General features: G+C 40.0%; 1 long non-coding RNA gene across 1 annotated transcript in view; it reads left to right on the top strand.

Moving 5' to 3' along the window:
- LOC134175924 (uncharacterized) overlaps nucleotides 1-12,115 on the top strand; it is a 94,060-nt gene that overhangs the window by 52,965 nt on the left and 28,980 nt on the right. Inside the window, exon 3 of the long non-coding RNA XR_009969198.1 lies at nucleotides 5,406-5,510. This is a non-coding gene — a long non-coding RNA (uncharacterized LOC134175924). The remainder of the gene's footprint in view (nucleotides 1-5,405; nucleotides 5,511-12,115) is intronic.

Below are 12,115 nucleotides of genomic sequence, written 5' to 3'. Positions count from 1 at the left end.
CTTTTACCTTTCTTCATTTTTATTTTTTTATTGCAAGAATTGATGAACTACAGCGATTGGTAAGAGAGAGCACAGGTTGTGCACTTAGTCTTACCATCTGACTTAGTTAATCTTTCAACATGCAGTCTTATTGCGAGTGCTAACTCTAGTGAGTTTAATGGAACACAGGGTTAAAGTGAGAAACTGGAAACTAATGCTCTATCTAAAGGCCAATCAATAACAGAATAGTTTGACAGTCCCAAGCCTCTGCCACTTTAATGTAGTTGGAGTGTATGGAAAAGACATTACGTTTCAGCACCTGCTAGTATCAACTTTAGTTGTTGGTGATACTCCTATGAATACATTCAGGTTGTGCTGAGTGTATTTGACAATAGTGTGGAAGGAGTGGGAGTAGAGGGTTGTGCTGTCTTTTAGATCTATTTTGAGAGATTTTGCAGTTTACACAGATGGCAATTTGCTGTGTATGTTGCTTTTGAGACACACATGGAACCTCTCAGTATGTTTGAAGATTTTTACAGGCTGGACTGTCTGAAACCATGTTTAAAGCTAGTAGTCCATCAGCTCCGGTTTCTCCAGATAAGCCATGGGGGGTGGGCGGAAGTAATATTACTGGAGAGATTTTATGCAACAAATCATGTGAATGGCATAATATGGAAAAAGAGATGACCAGTGAAATTCATTTTTAATAATTGCCCTTAGTAATGATCATTGAGTTGTATCAATCAAAAATTGCTTTCCGAAACCTATTTCCTGTGGTTCCTGGATTATTTGCTTCTTACTCATATTAATAAATGGGGAAAATTTATTTGGAGAGAGCAAGCCTGGAAGGGATTTCCTTCATTTCTGGTGGCTTTCAAAGGTGAGAAACAATTTCATACCTGTTTGAGTGTCGTTCAGCTGCAGTAAAGAGTATCACCAGGAAGACCAGTTTAAAGCAGTTACAACTAAGTGGCCTGCTTTGTCATTACAGGGTCTGTTGAATCTTTCTGCACAGGAAAGCTAAGTTCTCTATGTATCTCTTTCAGAAAGCTCATTATTTTAGGTGTGTGTGTATAGCTACAGGGATTAATCTTTTGAAATGTCCTACTGTCAAACCCATCCAATTTATCCTGGTGGAGCTATCTCAATATTTACTTCTTTTCTCTCTTTAGGGGATCCAACTACTCCAGCCAGTGTTGAAAACTTAGCCTAGTATTCTTAATGCATTCTCCTTTCAGCTTGAGGTATGGACAGCATAATTGTAAAGAGATGCTGGAAATGTCTTTGATTAATAGGGTTGTTTAGTTTTAATTCCACAGCCCCTGCCATTTTTCAACATCTGACAGTGCAAATTCGTATCTAATAAGGCATTAATTTGCAACAGTGCTTGTGTCCTTCTATGAATTCCTTAAACATGAATTCAGAAGTGTATTTCCAACTGTGATAAGAACACAGCTTTGGTGCTTAGCTAGTAGTTGGCTGGTTTAGGAGGAGAAGGCTCCTGCACAAACTGTGTGCTGACTACCAGCAACTTACTGGAAGCCATAAGCAAGGTGGCTTGGCCCAGCAGAAGTTATTTCAAGCTGAAAAAGAGATGAGTCTTATTCTGTTCTTTGCTCTCTTGCCATGTAATTTACCTCCTCTATATTTCTTCCCATGCAATGGCTATTTAGCAGCCAGTAAATGCACAGGCCCTGTAGTTGCTAAGGATTGCTAATGCAGAGGTATGCTGGAGTTGTAGCTTTAATTCCATTGCTAATTTCAAATCGGGAAGTTTCCTGGAACCTTTATCAAAAAGAGGACATACTAAGTGGGACTGTGGTTTTCTAAGTTGTGGCTACTTGTCATAAATTCTTTCCCTCTGACTCCTTTTATGTCTGAAACAGGCTGTTGAGACCAGCTGTGTTTTTACTTACTGCTGCTAAATACAGATATTTCTGTGAGATTTAATGTATTTTAGAATTTATATGTATCCATGAATAAACCTTATCTAGTAATGAGGAAAGAAGCTAAAAATAGGTGGCTTCCTATGGCTTTTTTTCATCTCTTTGAGATCAGATTCTGGTCTTAACTGTCAAGTTAATGCAGATTCTAAACAGTACTGCTGACATTTTTTCATGGGTAGAACCCCCCAAACTAAAGGAAACTCACTTGATGGAGAGAGAAGCCCAGAGCTGCTTAACAAGAAGCTTTCTGGGGTGTATACAGAAAGGAAGAGCAGGAGGAACAGTCACAGAATTGAAAGTAAGGATGGTTCAGTGGTCAAAGAAAGCCTAGGCTCCCGTGAAACAGTTATTTCCATGCTGCAAGAGAAACTTCTTGTATGACACTGGGCATATTGCTTGCATGCAGGTTCTCAGGGTTCTTCAAAAGAGTTTGGAGGCCTCAACCATAAGAACAATTCTTGTAGTGTTTTGTCTCAGGGGCACCTTGCAATTCATGAGGTTTTCTGCAATGGTTTCTTTTCTAATACTTCTATTGTTCTAGTTTCCCTATGATTGCCATGGAACTCTGAGCTAATGTTTCCAGGCAATGGTCCACAAAACTCTGAAAGGTTTTTCAAAGCTTGGGGACCACATTTAAAACCTGACTTTGTACATCCAGTGCCTCATCATTTCATTTGTGTGACCAGTACTCTGCAGTTATTGACAGTGAATTTTAATTGCTGTTTAATCACTTCAGCCACTCATTCCTGCAGTGTTCTGTTGCAGCTCTGTTCCCTTGCCTTTGGATTCTGTTACTCAGAAAAACATTTTCTAATTTGCATTTTTTCACAAGCCTATTCATCCCTTTTTTCAAATGCTTAGTGAACAAGGCCTGGCAGGTCCCAAGACAGATCTGAGACGTGCAGTGCTGGTCACACCTATCCAGTGTGAAAACTACTTTTTGTCATTTGACAATTCTAATGCAGACATGTCAGAATGAAGTCTCTGAGATCTTGTTCTCATTTCCCAGTTGTGCAGTTGAGAAACAGTGTTTCTTACTTTAGAGAGATGCTGTGGGCATCAGTACATTTCAATATTATTGGAAGCTAGTCAGAAACTGCAGTTAGAGGAGCAGCAGATACAGCATGTGCTGTAGCCCAGAGCTGGCAGCCACAGACTAGGAGGTGAGAGGCCCTCCTAGGCCTGGCAATAGAGATAATATCCTTAGTGAGCAAGGGAGGAAACTGTTTATTTCACTGCAGCATCTTTGGGGAGTGTGGTCAAAAGTATGTGTAATACAAGATGAAATATGCGAGTACCACTAAATACAGCCCTATGTTGACTACCTGGTGGCAGAAATTCAGCTGAGGCCCTCACTAACCACTAAAGCTAGAGGAGGATGTTGGTAAATGAGGATTGTTTAAGAAGTAGATGTGAAAACCCCAAAGATTCTAAGGGTTGGCAAACTTATGTTCGGAACTTTGTAATTATCTCCTCCTTATAAAAATAAGTGAACCACAGCCATGTTCTAGACTGCATCTCAAAACCCTCCTGTAATTCTCTAATGAGATATGATAATAAATGTAGTCCATAAAGCACTTCTGACTAATTGCATTATACTGGCTCCTCCTTTTTATCTGTTAAACTGCTTTTAAAGGCAACTAAATTGCCTTTTAAAGTTAGATTGCTTTAAAAGGTAGAAATACTTCCACTATTTTCCTAATTTTGCCTTCCTGCTTAAGCACAAAGCCTTTCAGATAGCTCAGCTCAAACCCATTGGTTGTTGCTGGGTTTGGGTTATGTATGCTCTACAGCATTGTGATTCCACCAAATTTAGGGAATCTACATTTGATTTACACCAGAGTAGGAAAAGAATAGGACCCAAAGCTTGTTATTTCTTGCAGCAAGACACACTATGTGTTGCTCTAGCTATAAAATTGCTTCTATTTCACAAAACTTTATTAAAATCTCCTCTAAAATAAAATAGAACTGACTTCACATGGGATCAGAAATAAATGATGCATCCATTCCAAGTGCTGCATTCGTGTGATAGCTTCATTAACTTCTGTGCAATAATTTCCAGATAAATTCCATCAAAAAAGCAAGTATTCAAGCCCCACTAATAATATGAATTTGATTTTGCACATTAAAACTGGGATAAAGCCATACTAATTATTTTTAATTATCTCAAGATGAAAATACGTCACTGATGTAAGTAATTATGTAAGTCATTTAAAGCTGATTAAATAATAATGAGTCTTTGCTCATTGCCTTCAAAGTGCTTACAACCAAATTTAATTTTAAGCAGGATCAAGAAAATAATCACTGGATTCAAACATTAATTACTAATTTTATTCCTAATTCATTAAAAACAGACCTTTTTTTTATTTTTTGCAGACTCTGCAGGGCATTAATTGACATTTTACAAAATGAGTCATGATTTTGGCATGGAGAAGTATTTTTCAAACAGTGAATCATGACTACCAGAAGGGACTGGTAAAGAGCTCCGAGAGAGCTTTGAGTTTCTAGAAAAAACAGCTCTATTTAGAGCAGCTTGGCTGCTCCAGGTTGACTGGAAAAGTAGTTGTAACCCTCTGCTGTTCACACAAGCCAGGGAGGTGCTAACTACCTTTAATTACTGGCAATCGCAGAGTTCCTTAAAGCAAACCAGCAGCTTGGTTGAGACAAACTGGAGCAGGAGAGGCAATGGTTTAGGTCAGTTTAGAAGTGTCAGGAGCAGGAGTTTTACTGCTTTCTTTCCTGTCAAGCTGGAGATAGAGAAACTGAGCCATTTGTTCAGGGTTTGGTCCTGGAATATGCAGCCTAACAACTGTAGGCCTGGGTTTGCCAATTTTCTTTTGGTCTAGTTTGTCTACACTAGCTGGCCTCCTGTGGTAGGAGCTGGGGCGAATGCCAACACCCTCCAAAAACTTGATCAAGTTTTGGATTGTAAATTCCTTTGGGAAAGGACTACCCTTTCACTATACAACTATAAAGAGTTTAACCCAATGGTTAAGTGTTTCTATATGATAGATTAAAAAAAAATACATTAATATATCAGTAATATTTTTTTTAAGATTAGCAGATCTTAAGCCCCAGTGGGATTATTATAACTATCCTGTAACGTACTGACTGGTATAACCCATGGGTTTAACCTCTTGTTCCTGTAGGTAATTCAATAACTCAATTTTGTTCAGTCAGGTTGTGTGCTTTTTAAATCCCAGGTGATCAGGACTCTACCTAAGGGACTGTGCTATCATTTTATCAATGATATTTTATAGAAATACAGAATGGTTTGGGTTGGAAAGTACACTTCCCACTAAACCAGGTTGATTCGAGCCCTGTCCAGCCCGGCCTTGAACACTGCCAAGGATGGGGCAACACGTTCCAATGTCTCACCACACAAATGAGTAAGAATTCCATTAATACTTTTAGGAATATTTCCTGTTTAGCCCACATTATCATACTTAGTTTCACCGTTCTCATGTTTTTGCTCCTCAGAGAATCCATCTTAATCGCGGCAGAGCTGGACGCAGCTTCCACGACTGAAGAATCAACAGAACTACAACCAATTGTTTAAATTGTGAAAGAAAACCAGCAAAAAAGGTAATCTTTATTCTTTTTGTTCCATAGAGAACATATTATTTTGTCCTCACTCAAATGTTGTCAGCCATTCACTAGGCCTTGGGATAAAGGGAACACAACTGAAAATAGGAACTGAGATGTTCAACGCAGCAAACACATTGTCCAAACATCACCTTTCTCTCAAATGCAGTGACCTGAAACGGTGTGTGTTTTACTGGAGCTGTGTAGACAGCAATGGATAAGCCTGGAGTAACTGTTATTTATTGCTTGGCAGGGGGAAGTCATGTTATGTTCATTAAATTGTCAGTGTAAAACAGAACAACCCATACAAGACACACAGACATTTATTTTAATAGAAAGCTATCTGTAAGATGGAGACAGTTAATCACGGCAGAGCACTCCAGCCTTTTGATGAGCCCAGGACAACAATTAAAAAAAAGAAAATTGGGAGTAACACTGATGATTAAGGCCATATGTTAGCTGTAGCAAAAACTGCCTATCATAATGTAGTACACAGGTGGAGACTGGGCAAAGAGCACAGGTTCTGTGTTTTCCTCCCAAATTTCCTGTGTACTTGTGTCTGCAGGAGGTGGCAGCCCCTGTCCTGGCAGATTTAAATCCCAGGTTTCCCTACAGGGCCAGTTTGGAAGCCAGTGGTCCCTGGCGTGCCCTGGCCTGGCTGGGCTGCAGCTGTCTCCCTGCAGCTGATGGCAGCAGCCGGTGAGCTGAGAGCAGACAGCAAGCGCACTGTGCACTTTGTCAGCAGGGCTTCAGCATTGGTCCCTGGCACTCCCAACAGCAGCAGCAGCAGGAGCCACTGCTACTGGTGGCTATACAAGGAGAAAGAGGTGTCAGAGACCTCAAAATAGTACCTGTTGCTTGAACAGGGACTATTTACTCTTTTGCCCTGTTGTTCTCAGGCAGCAGAATTCTACTTCTTATCACTTCAGTGTAAACCATGGATGGGATTAGTACTGGGAGTACCAACACATGTTCTTGTTTGAAGATTCCCTGGTGCTGTTTGTTCTTTGCTCAGGACAGCATATGAGTCAAACCTATTGAACATGCTGTTAAGATTCTAAGGAAAAGAACTGGCACAGTCCCAGTCCATGCCCCTCATCTCGCCTGAACAGTAAATGGGAAAAATGCAGAGATCTCAATTGATTTCCAGTAAGCAGGCAGTTAATTCCTTTTCTAGTGACTAGCTGATGATTGCCTGGGTGATGAGGATCAAAGGAGAAAGCAGGCTGGAAAGAAAGCCAGTCAGATTTACCAGGGAAAGGACAGGAACTTTATAAAAAATGATGCTGATTACTGACATGAGAAATGTTGTGCTCTTGGAGTGTTCAGGAACACTGGGCTAGGGATCTTACTGCACTCTGTAAGACTGTTTCAGTGTCCCTTTCATGATCTGCCTTACCCTCAGGAGGTAAAGCTTATTAGTTGAGGTCTCTGTTTCTTAATTCAAATTCCTTATGCTCATTTACCTTATTTTTGTGATTTTCCTCCTATGTAGAAGTAGCCTCTGAAATAGAGTAATATCTCCTCAGACTTGAGGCATGACCACATAGTGCTGCACAGCGTGTTAGCGAGAAGGGTTAGACATGCACTAACTGCCTTATTCTCTGTCATTTTCTCCAGCATGAAACATTGCTTGAAGAGTAACCCATTATTGCTACTATCTATGGCACCTTGGCTTAGTTTGTTTCTCTTTGGTTTCTGTCCTGGTGTCAAGTATTCAACTCTTTCAAGGCTGAAGCAGGTCTTCTGTTCAGGAGGTACTGAGTAGCACCTCTTGAAGTTTCTTACAAGTGATGTGGAGATCAAACCACAGTTAAAAACTTAAGAGGCTTGTCCTTGCTTTATAACAATGTTGAGGCTACTAGACTTTGGGGATTCAGGGAATTTAACAGGGTGATTTTGGCTGAGAACTAAATGTATCTCCACATGCAATAAAGGGATAAACCAGAAGATCGGTTTTCACTGCAGAGGAAGCTACAAACAAAACTGTTCTTGAATCTCTCCTTTGACTTGTTACACTCTTTTGCTGTGAAGAGAAGGAAGCCCAAATCATAGTATCTATCTTGGTCAGGGGCATGAATGGATTTAACTCTTACTCTTTTCTTCCTTAGAAACCTATTGAACCCTTTCAGGTATGGATATATCATCTCTTCGGTTGATTCTTTCAGTGAATGGGAAGTCTACCCCAGTGTAAGCCCCTGGATAGACTGGAAAATTAAGAGTTCCCCTTTTAAAGACAGCTGATAGCACTGACAAGCTGGTTGTATCATCAAAGGGTAGAGTAAGGCGATCAGGTATGCCTGGCTGGCTGTGTGGAACTTCCTCATTCTAACTGCTGGATGCAGTGATACAACACATACATGATGGAAATGATAGTCGTAACCATTTGGGGGGATTGTGAACAAGTGTAGGAGCATATAAAGCTGAGTTTTAATGCTCTCAGAGGAAACTCGGAACCCATTTCAGGGTCAAGGGATATTTCAGCTGCACAGCTAGGCAGCAATGCATTTCCTGGCTCCAGTTTTTATCTTTCTTTTTGCAGAGGAAGGGAAGAGATCTAGATCTTTAATTTATGTCCTGTAAAGGCAGAATGCAGTTTGTACACAGCAGGAAAGAGCTCTTCTAATTGTCCTGTATCCCACAAAACCAGAGAGGATTTGAACATCAAGTAGTTTTCTTTTTACTTTCTCAATCTTCTTAAAGTTCAAAAAGTTCTTAAAGCAATAGCCCAAATATTTTAAATAGCCCAACAGAAATGTCTCCAGTTCAGACAGCTCTCAACCTTCCACACCTAAGAGGAGTGTTCTGAATCCTGTCTGACAGCAGACACATTGCTGTGACCACCTGGGCAGTGTTTTCTGAATGGCTTAATTTCACCTCTGACAAACACAGAGCACACAGCACACCAAACACAGCCCAGTAGTGCTAAAAGGACCACATGGATTAGATGGTACAACGCAAAAAGTTGCACAAATTATATTAAGACTTTTATCTTAATGCAGGATACACATGCTTAGTTAAAAATACAGAAACATGAAGAAAACGGTAACACTATTAGTACACTGGAGTCCCTCAAACGTAACTGGAAAAACCCTCTCAAATATTCTGTACACTTTTTCTTTTTACAAAACATTTGAAAATGCCAGTCCTATAAACTGATATAAAAATATCATTTCTGAAACATTTCCCTAAAACCATTGGAAGTTCTGTTTCATGCAAAAACAAACTATACATTTCAGCACTGCCCCCCCTGCCCAGATGAGGTAATTGATCTTAGGTGCAAAATGAGCTGTAAATGCAGTAATGCTGTAGCAGTCCTACTTGAGCTTCTATAGCTGATCATCAGTTACCTGTTAAAAGCCTTTTAAATTTGGCATAACCAATGGTCAGCCTACTGTGGCCATGCCTCCCCTTTGTAAATGAGAAAAAATGAAGGCCTTTCTGCAGTCCTCTGCAACGAGTTGTTTGTTCTATAGTGTTGTGCTAGTGCTCTGAATCTCATCTTACGGTCTTAGCTCATCTGGAAACATCTTTGAAAGGTGCACTACAAAAAGCAAACCTACTGTTCTAAGATAATCAGGTCCTTTGTCTTTAATTCCGCTTTTAAGTCAGTGTAGGCTTCACAATGCGAAGGCAAACTCATCCAGCTGATCAGGGTCCAGCTGCCAACAGATCTTTCTTCTGGCACACTTGAATGCAACTGTGCAGCACAGCCTGATTCTCAGAGTATCTGCTGACAATTAGCAGGACTTTAAATAAACAGGATTCTCCTCATGCCAGAATGTGTGATAGGAGAATTATCAATTACTTTACAACCTGAACAGAGCTTCTCTGAAATCCACATTGAGTATCTTCTTGCCAAGGCCATATTTTTAAAATGGTATTCACCTAACATTTACTTATGTTCTGAATTCTGACATTCTTTAACTCAGGGAGTTGGAACTGCTGAAGATGAGGGAGTCTGAAGAAACTTCACATGAGTTTATTCTTCCCCTGCTAATGAAAACTAATGTTAAATTAGTTTCCTTCATGGTATTAATGCATTGTCCTTCTAAATCCTGAAATGGGTCCAAGCAAGTACTTCAGTTGTTCTTTATACCAAGTGCTCTCAATTAATATATTTATGGGAATTAGAAGCAGAGAGTTTTACATATGTTATTGTGATGTTTACCCTTTTTTCCATCTAGTTTCCTGTTTTTCAAGTCATTAGAACTGTATTGTATATGTAAAGCACTGACAGTTTTCAAAGCCGTGTATAATTTTTCTCCTTTGAATCTTCACAATACCAGTGATAAGAAAGTAGTTCCCCAGTTCTCTCCTCAGACTGCAGCCGGGAGGAAAAGGGAATTGTAAAATTCCCTTTGCTGTTTGAAGGCTTTTCTTCCCTCTAAGATGATCAGCTACTATGGACTCTGCTGAATGGCAGATTTGAGCTTCATATTTGAATGCTCTTGTGCTACACAAATACCAGGTTTAGTTACAAATTGTACTGGGCAATTTGATTAATCAGTGATATCTTAACAGTATGCCTATGTGCATTTGTGAATAAGCTGGTCTGATGAGCCCTTTGTTGGGTTAGAGGTTGGGGTTTTGGCCCTTTTACCACTGAACCATAGCCAGGTGTCAGGCAGCTATAATGCCAAGGGTTATGACAGATGAAACAATGCACGTGCTGTAGGAATGGTTCAAATTATCTTTACATTGACACTCTGCTTGTTAAGCCTTTCTAGTTTATATCTTAAAATTGCTTTACAACTAGGAAATATTCCTGAATCAGCACTATTTGGTGATAAAACAGGGTGACAGAGGAAAAAGGATTTGCGAGAGTCCAGGTGGATTTTTCTTTCCAATGTTTTTTATTCTAAATGGAAAGAAGATGTATCCATGTCTAAATCTGTGGTTTCTGATCTAAAAATCCCACTATTTCAGTCTGAAAATGACTGCTAGAATATGAAAATGACTAATGCTAATAGACAGCCAAGGCCAGGATGTGAATGGCAGTTCATACCTTTGCAAATGCCATGGACAACATCAGACAAAGTGGGGCCGATACACAATTCCTGTTGTAGCCAAATGGGGCTGGATGGGGAAGGGCCGCCCAGTATCCTGCACCACCAGGCACTGCTGCTTCATCTTGTACAAGCTCCTTTGTCAATGTTATTTCTTTCTTCATCAGAGCCTGATAGGGAAAAAAAAGGTTTCTAGGCCCAGAACGATTTTAAGACAATATTTTTCCCTGCTTGCTTCTACTCCTTTTTCTCCTTGTGGCTGTATTTATGTTCAGATAGAACTATCTTTACCTTTCTCATCATTTTCTTCTTATAAAGATATCAGTTGTTATTGTGTCTCAGGCTAATGAATCAAGCTTTTCTGGTCTCATCTTCCAGAACTGTATCCACTTTATTGATGATACCATTTTAGTATCTGTCCTCACCATCCAGCAACTGCAGTTTCTCTTTGGCCTCTGCACAGTGGCTTGAATCTTCATCATCATCTTCATCCCCACTGGAAATCTGTCTCCTAGTGCAGGCTGAGCTACCAAATTGCATCTGAATCATCTATAATCAAGGCTCTTTTGTTATCAATTACAAGACATGTAGCAAAATACTTAGTTCAGTCTTCAAGGGCATGAGTTCATATTTGTACTGTCAGCTTTCATCCCATTCATTTCATCCCCTTCAGTGTGAAAAGTCTTCCAGGCTTTTTTTTGTGTGCACTTGGATCCAGATGAGTGCCTCTCAGCTTAACACCAGCCCCAGTCTCACAGTACTTGTGCTCCAGGTACTAAGCAAATTCAGTTACAATCCTGACAGAAAAGAAATTCCACTTGCAGCTGCCACCCAACCCCCTCTTTCTTTCCTGTGTTGCATCCTGTCCTCTAGCCAGCTGCTTACACACCTCATCATCACACTGCTAGTTTCCATTTTCTCCATCTGACTGTTTTCCATACTTCCAGTGTATCAGATGCTCCAGATCTGCCATCAGAATTGCTCAGTGTGGAGGGCCTGATTCTCACTTTGCTTTTGGCCATGGAAATCCTGCAGTGCTTATCGACTCTCTTCACTTGAGAGGGCAATGTACAAGCCTACCTGCATTTTCCACCTAAACCTGTTTTTTTCCAGTACTGCATTCAAACCCTGTCGTGTTACAGCATCAAAACAGTTTTTCTTGTCTATGTTAATAGGAAGTCTGCAGTGAAACCACATCTGTGGCCAACACTGCACAAACAGGAAGAGTTTAGCTCTACAATGCCAGATTGAACTGACAGCAAAACCCACTTTTCCCTTACAGTTTAAACTGTTAACTCTTCATTGCTCCATGCAAATAGCAGAACTTAAACTGATCAGAAGAACTTAGAGCTAAGGAACTAATGGGTATAACAGAAAAATAAGATCATACCTTATTTCCTTAGAATATAAACCAACTTTTAATAATAAAAACTTCTATCACATACATTTCAATGGAAAACAGTGCACAGTGTAAATGCCCTTAGCTGCTCTGCTACACATCTTTAATGTTTACAGTGACTGTGTAAGGCTGGGCTGAGATCCTGAACAGGCTGTAAGATTGCTGCAGTTCTGCTAAGCAGAACTGATGCAAACAAA

This window comes from Pezoporus occidentalis, unplaced genomic scaffold (assembly GCF_034315485.1).
Source record: "Pezoporus occidentalis ecotype Australia unplaced genomic scaffold, CSIRO_AGI_Poc_V1 ctg70, whole genome shotgun sequence".
NCBI classification, from domain to species: Eukaryota; Metazoa; Chordata; class Aves; order Psittaciformes; family Psittacidae; genus Pezoporus; species Pezoporus occidentalis.
The sequence above is the reverse complement of the archived record's forward strand: the minus strand, read 5'-3'. Positions and strand labels throughout refer to the sequence as shown.